This window comes from Lactuca serriola, chromosome 1 (genome assembly GCF_051521515.1).
Source record: "Lactuca serriola cultivar US96UC23 chromosome 1, Lser_US96UC23_V15, whole genome shotgun sequence".
In the NCBI taxonomy this organism is placed as follows: Eukaryota; Viridiplantae; Streptophyta; class Magnoliopsida; order Asterales; family Asteraceae; genus Lactuca; species Lactuca serriola.
This window is the reverse complement of record NC_136408.1, coordinates 64095862-64104069: the sequence shown is the minus strand read 5'-3', so window position 1 is coordinate 64104069 and position 8208 is coordinate 64095862.

The window sequence follows — 8208 nt, the reverse complement described above, 5'->3', positions numbered from 1 at the left end:
GAGCATGGCCCTAAAAACTTGATTGGAAACGAAGTATGATTTACCTCTTAATTGAACTATTTTTTCAACAAAATCTGATTTCTCTTCTTACTCACACAATTGCACTAAGATGTTCTTCAAGGATCAATTGTGATATAGTTCCTCAATCATTAAGATGATCATAAAACATGATGCTAAAGTACTCTCCTTTCATTTCACAGACTGGATAAACTTTTATCTTTCTTCTTAATAGATTCTTCTATTCGTTCTGCTATTCTTTGAAAACCTTTTCAAAAGTAGTAGAATTTTTTTCAATCTTATGAACAAAACATATTTACTGAAACATCATAAACTTATGACGAATAAAGTTATCGTCCTGTGTGGTGGATGTGAGTAGTCCATATCAACATGTATAAGATCCATTAGTCCCTCACGTGACTCACATAAACATGTGATCAATGAATTAGTCATAATTTTCCAATTAACAAGATTCTCATATACTATACAAGACGAATTATACAAAACCAGGTATCTGTCCAGTTGGTGATGAGATTTCTTTTCACTTGGTTAATTATGAAAATATCACAAGCGATATCATAAGAATCAAATTCTTAATTAATATTTCTAGTATTATAAATGTAACCAACACTTTCATAAATGTCATTGCAAGGAAATATAAATAAGGCAACCAGAAAAACCAAATTTTCACGTTTTTGAAAATAAACAAAAAGTTGGAATTTATCCTTACAACGCATAAAATGAAAAACTATGTTTCTAGACATATCGTATGAGTAATAACAATCTATTTAATTATCCTAACTCCTTAGTAGTAGCTTCAAATTCTAATCTTCGAACCATGTGACTAAAGTCCATTTCTCATTATTTGATTTAGCTCACTCTGCTTAATCTTCTTTCTTTCTCTTAGATTCTTTAATACCATCAAATGTGATCATCACATCATGTATTAAGAGTCTATGAATAGAAACCTATAGAACAATGTATTCAGATAAAGGATGTACCTAAAGTAGAGTTAGACGAGTTGACTTTACTATCTCTAATATCTTTCAGGTATTTTGGGCAACTTTGTTTCCATTGTCCCTTCAATTGGTAGTCAAACAAATGCACTCTTTGGGGTCAACCCATGAAACGATCCCAAAACTAGCCATTTATCGTCACCATACAATCAAACAGTTTAATATTGGATGACCCATTTCCATTAGGAAGAGAAATCTTTTCGGGATCACCATTGTCACTATTTTCAATGTCCTCAGAAACCATGGAATTAGACCTGATAATCATTTCTGCTTTAGATGTGTTCTTGAGCATTTCTGCTTCAACAACAATAAATTAGGGTCATGTCGATATTCTCATATAAAATTTCTCAATGAACTGATCATATGACTTTGGATGCGATAGAAGAACCAAAAAAATGGCTTGCTTCCTTAGGAAAACGACACCTATTCTATCCAAGTTGTTAATTTACAACTTCTTTTTAGAATATACGCACACATAAAGTTTCGATTTTGATGTTTATATGCCAATAGGGATTGAGTAGTCTCTATCTTTAAACTTGAGGAAAACATGACATTGGGAGAGTCACTCTACCATCCTGATGATGAGGTATTTTCAAATTTTCCCCTAAGTATGTAAGAATATTGCATTTTGACCCTTGGGTTTGAGGAATATTGCAAGAATGTCCCATAGTGTCTATTTGGTAATTTTAGAGAAGGATTAGTACGATGATCGTACGTTGGGTATGCTAGGCGTACTAGGGCAGACCCTAGTATGCTAGGCATACAACGCGTACGCAGGACGTACGTGGTCAACCTTCAAACCCTAATTTTTAGGGTTTTTTCCATATATAAGCATCATTATCTCTCATTTATCATTCCCTCGGTAGCCTCCATCTAATAAAACCGACCCCCAAGCTAACCCTAAGTAAGAAGAGTGCATCTTGGGCTTATCTTTGTGTTTTGTAGCATTCTTGAAGAATAAAAAGGTGGTGAGAAGAACTTGGAGTTTGGAACCAACTTGGATATGAGATTATCTCCTTGTTAGCAACCTCTAGGAGGTAAAAAGTGATGCGTTTTATGTACTCTAACATTCCTATGGTGCACATACAACCCTAATGCTTTGGATCTAAGTTTTCGATAATTATACATGAAACATTGTTTTTCCAAAGCATAAAGACTAAACTAGCATGCAAGGTAACATTTGAATCATAAAAAACAGTTAGAAGACTACCTTGTGTAGTAGCTTGCTTGTCTTTGACCTTTAGGAGCCTAGCACCTCAAGTGTGATGCCTCAAATGTCTTATAACAAACTAAGAACAAGAGAATGGACTTTTGTGAGATGTTTGGGAGATCAAAATAGGATAGCTACAACTCTAGTGTGCATGAAGGGGGGCAATTTTAGGGTGTTAGGGACTTCTTTTATAGCTTAGGATTACAACCATGCAAACCCTAATGAGTCTTCATATTTCTTAGATCTTTCGGGCTAAACCTTCTTGGAGTCTCACGTAGGTTTAGTCCAACTCTAATCAACATGAGTCATGTGTCCAACTAGAAGTATTATTGATTTACTTAATCAGTCCTTGTATCTTTAATTAGTTTCTTCTGATCACTAAATTAATATCAAATTAATTTTTATTCAATACTAATTAAATAATGTGATTTCTCAATTAATATGTTATACTTATAATATATTAATAAATCACAATAACCTTTTCCTCAAATATCCATCCTATCAAATTGTTCCAGAGTGTTACAACCCAAATGGACCATGCTATTATTGGGTCAAGTACATACCAATTATAGTTATGGGCTTAGACACCTAATCTAACAGTCTCCCATTTGGATAAGTCTAATAACTATAATTGCCAATGTAGCTTTAAAATCCGGGTAGCAATCATAGCTCTCTAAAAGCCAATGTCGAATCCAGACGTGCCATTTAGATAAGGGATCATATAATCCTCTATTCTTCAAGATATCATGTGGAAAAAAATACATGGAACATAGTCATACTTCTTGTCCAACAGTTTTTTTCCCGATTGCTGATTTGTTTAACATAGAACTTAATTGAACACATCAATTTAGTCCTGACCGGGCCCGACACATAAGTCAAAACAAAATCATCGAGGGGCCCAAGATATCGCTTTTAATCCTCTTAGGATAAAAGGAACATATATAGTTCGACTTATATGCTTGTACTAACTACTTGGTAAATCATACATAACAACATGTTTTATAACATCAAGTCACTGATGCGGTTTTGCATTGTCAATGTACAACCAACTCATAATCAACAACTCATATATCTCAGTTTGAAAGTTATACGATATTATCATCTCACAATCACTCGTGATAAATTCCATGAAGTGATTCATGTAAGTGGGGGTTTAGTCCAATGCTTAAATCTTATTTCAAGAGCACTCATGAATGCTGGTAGCAAACCTTTTCAATGTCTAACACCTTAGACAATCTTACGATACCCATTAATGACAGTCTACTTACATAACCTATTCCCAAAGTATGATCGACCGTGGATAGTTTGAATAATCTTATTATTCTGGAAGTCAAAGCATGCAAAATGAAACAATAGTAAATAATTGACACAAGATAGTAACTTTACTTATAAATAAAACTCCTTTTATCCAATAATCAAATTTCAATTACATTTTAGCTATTGCAAGTTTCTAAATATCTATCTAATCATTAAAACTATTATTGTCATTCAGCCCAATACTCCTTGCATGCAGCAAGCACCTATCCCTACTGAGTCCCTTTGTAAGGGGATCTGTTGGGTTCTTCTCTAATGATATCCTCTTCACTACAAGTAATCCTTCTTCTACTTGATGTCTTATAAAGTGATATTTTTTGTCGATGTGCCTAGATCTACCATGATCCATTGGTTCCTTGGCTAAGGAAATTGCACTTTCATTGTCACAGAAAATATCCATAGGCTCCTTTACAGCTGGTACAACTCCAAGGTCTCTAATGAAGTTCTTCAGCCATATTGCACCCTTTGTTGCTTCGCTTGCTGCTATGTACTCTGATTCACATGTTGAATCTGCCATAGTTTCCTATTTGGAAGTTTTCCATGTTATTTCTCCTCCATTAAGGGCAAATACCCATCCCGACTGAGAGCGGAAATTATCTATGTCGGTTTGAAAACTGACGTCGCTATACCCTGTCACTCTTAAGTCATCACTCGCACCGAGGGTAAGGACCTAGTCCTTAGTCCTTTGCAGGTGCTTAAGAATGTTCTTTACTGAAGTCCAGTGATCTTTACCAGGGTTCCCTTGATATCCGCTGACCCTACTCAAAGCAAAGGCCACATCAGGATGAGTACATGTCATAACCTACATGATCGAGCCATTTGCAGAAGCATATGGTATTCGACTCATTTCTCTTATCTCAGCCTCTGTACGGACTCTGAGTCTTACTCAGTTTGGTATTGCTCTGGATTGGTAAGTCTTCTTTCTTGGAATTCTCCATGCTGAAATGTTTCATCACCTTGTCCAAGTAGGTGCTTTAACTAAGTCCTATTAGTCTTTTACTCCAGTTTCTCAATATCCTTATCCCTAGAATCTAAGCAGCTTCTCTGAGGTCCTTCATAGCGAAACACTTCCCAAGCCAGGACTTAACCTCTTACAGGGTTGGAATGTCATTTCCTATGAGCAATATGTCATCCACATACAATACGAGAAAGCTAACTATACTCCCACTAGCTTTGACACTTAGACAGGACTCATCCTCGCTTCTCGAAAAGCCAAACTCTTTGACTTTCTCATCGAAACAAAGAGTCCATCTGTGAGATGCTTGTTTCAATCCATAAATGGATTTCTCAAGCTTACACACTCTATTAGGGTATTTTCCATTGACAAAACCCTCTGCCTGATTCATGTAAATATCTTCAACCAACTTCCCATCAAGGAAAGCGGTTTTGACATCCATTTGCCAAATTTCATAATCATGAAATGCAGTTATGGCTAGCATAACCCTTATATATTTAATCTTCGCTAGTGGTGAGAAGGTCTCATCATAGTCAACTCCAGGAGTTTGAGTAAAGCCCTTCTCAACCAATCGCGACTTATAAGTGTGTACTTTCTCATCCATGTCAGTCTTATTGTTGAAGATTCATTTGCACCTGACTGTCTTACGACCTGATACATTGTCGACCAAGTTCCAAACTTGATTGTCATACATCGACTGAATTTCACTTTCCATCGCCTCTTTCCATTTTGCAGACTCGGGGCCTGCCATGGCTTCCTTGTAGTTGTTAGGTTCACCCAAATCTACCAGTGTACTATCACTGATAAATGTATCACCATCAAATGTTATATGAAAACCATATAACATAGGTGGAACACTGACTCTACTGGAACGTCTCAGAGGTATGCACTCGTCAATTGGTTCAACAGGAGTTTGTTCCCCGGGTTGAGTGCTAGTGTTTGAGGTTCCTTCATCGATTAACTCTTGAATCTCTTCGAGGCCAATTTGCCTCCCACTGTCCTCTTGGCCTATGAGCTCTCTCTCACAAAAGACTCCTCTCCTCGCGACGAAGAAAACATTGTCAACCGGTCTATAGAAGAGATATCCAAAGGATTTTTATGGATAGTCGATGAAAATACAACGCTCACTATGAGGTTCGAGCTTGTCTTGAGTTTCTCTTCTCACAAAATCCTCGCAATACCAAACCTTGATGTGTGCTAACAAGGGAACCTTACCTGTCCACATCTCGTGAGGTGTTTTGGAAACCTTTTTAGTTGGGACTATATTAAGGATATGGGCAGCAGTCTCTAAGGCATACCCGCATAATGAGATAGGTAACGAAGCTCGACTGATCATTGAACGAACCATGTCCAGCAAGGTTTGATTGTGCCTCTTAGCCACACCATTAAGTTGTGGTGTCCTAGGTGGTGTCAATTGTGAAGCAATTCCACACTCCTTAAGATAGTCTTGGAACTCGATACTAAGATACTCTCCTCCTCGATCGGATCAGAGCATCTTTATCTTCCTAACCAACTGATTCTCCACTTCTTGTTTAAACTCTTTGAACTTTTCAAAGGTTTTTGACATATGCTTGATTAAGTAGATATAGCCATATCTGCAGTAATCATAAGTAAAAGTCACATAGAAGCAGTTAGCATCCCTTGTGGCGGATCTGAAGGGTCCACACACATCGGTGTGTATGAGATCCAACAAACCTTCACCCCTTTCACAAGTACCAATGAAGGGTGACTTGGTCATCTTTCCAAGAAAACAAGATTCACAAGTGTCATCCGACTTTAAGTCAAATGACTCCAACACTCCATCCTTTTGGAGTTGGGTTATGCGCTTGTTGTTAACATGTCTAAGACGACAATGCCATAATCATGCTTTATCCAAAATATTGGACGAATCAATATGCAACACATTATTTCCTATGTTATCTACAACCATCACAATTTCATATATTCCATTAAAAGGTAACGCTTCAAAATAAAATGTACCATTATAATAAGCATTAATACTACCAATTTCATTATTAAAAGAAAAGGTAAAACCTTGTTTATACAAACTATGAAAGGAAATAATATTTCTCGCCATATCATACGAGTAGCAACAAATATTCAGTTCTAAATTTAACCCACTACTAAGCAATAAAGTATAAACTCCAATCTTGGTGATAAACGAATATTTCTTATTCCCCATGATCAAGTTCAATTCCCGTGCTCCACATCCCCACTTCTTTTTAGTCCCTGCAAATCAGAACAAATGTGAAAATCACATTCTTTATCCAGGAGCCAAGAATTAACATGTGATGTGTTGTTAGCAAGGTTGTAAAAATCGCTCGACATTAGCTAGTCGGTGGATTGGGGTCAAGGGATTAATCGGCTAGGCGGAGATTAATCGGGGACCATTAATTGCTAATTTGTTATATTTTAAAAAATTAAATCTCACTAATATCATATAAAAGTTCATAAATACCACTAATATCATATCAAAATAGGTTAATATGATAAATACAACACTAATCATACCTCAAATAGTTTCTCTTAAGATATAACTTCTTCAAAGTGTTAAAATTTCATCGGGTTCTACTATTTCAGTCATTTTGTATGCATGGATTAATCGCTAGGCGCTCTCTAATCGGTCGAGTAGCGCCTAGGGATTAATCGGAGATTAATCGGAACCTAATCGGGATTTTTACAACAGTAGTTGTTAGACAAAATAGTATAAATATCTGTGAAGGAGGGTTTAATCTTCCCATCCTTTATGTCTTGTAAGTATTTGGGGTAGCTTCGCTTCCAGTGCCCTTTTCCATGACAATGTAAACACTCTGCTTCCTTTGGGTTTGAGGAGGGTGTATCCGGACCGCCTTTGGACCCACAAGAAGAGGATCCAACATGGGGCTTTCCCTTGTGGCTCTTTGAGGAAGCTTTCCACTTTTTTATTTTCCCATGTCCAATTGCCAAGACAGGGGAAATAGCAATAGGAGTAGAAACAACATATTTTCCTTTTAGACAACTTTCAGCAGTCCTTAAAAGGCCATGAAGCTTGCTTAGAGTGACCTCCTCCTTGTTCATATGATAAGTCATACGAAATTGATCATAACAAGGAGGCAAAGAGTGTAGAAAAATATCTATGGCCAACTCTCATCGAAATTGACATTCAACTTCAGCAAGCGATCCACAAATCATTGCATCTTTTGCAAGTGGGCCGTGATGGACTCGCCATCCTTCATTTTGGCTGTAATCATGGAGGTTATGATTTCCTAGCTTTCCTGCCTAGCACTTTGATGGTACCTTTCCATCAAGTCTTGGTGCATTTCATAAGGCTAAAAGTCCTCATAGGACTTCTGAAGCTCATCAGTCATGGTAGTAATCATAATACACGACACTTTGGTTGCGTTCCTCTCATGGGCCTTGTATTCAATTAATCTCCTTAAGATCTTTATCTTGGACATATTCTTTGTCCTCATAGCGAATGGTCATTTGGATGTTTCGAATCCAATCATTGAAGTTCGATCCATCAAATATGACCCTCCCACATAAGTTCATGAGAGAGAAAGAGCCTGAAGGGTTTGGGTTTGAAGCAGTGTTGGAAGACATTTGAAAAGAAAGACAAAGTCTTAGATTAGATAATGATCCTTAATATAGCACCCAAATGAAATATTAAGGCTAGGACCCAACACAATATTTTACACTTTGGAAGAGGGATACCGTAATGCAATTGCAAAATATTT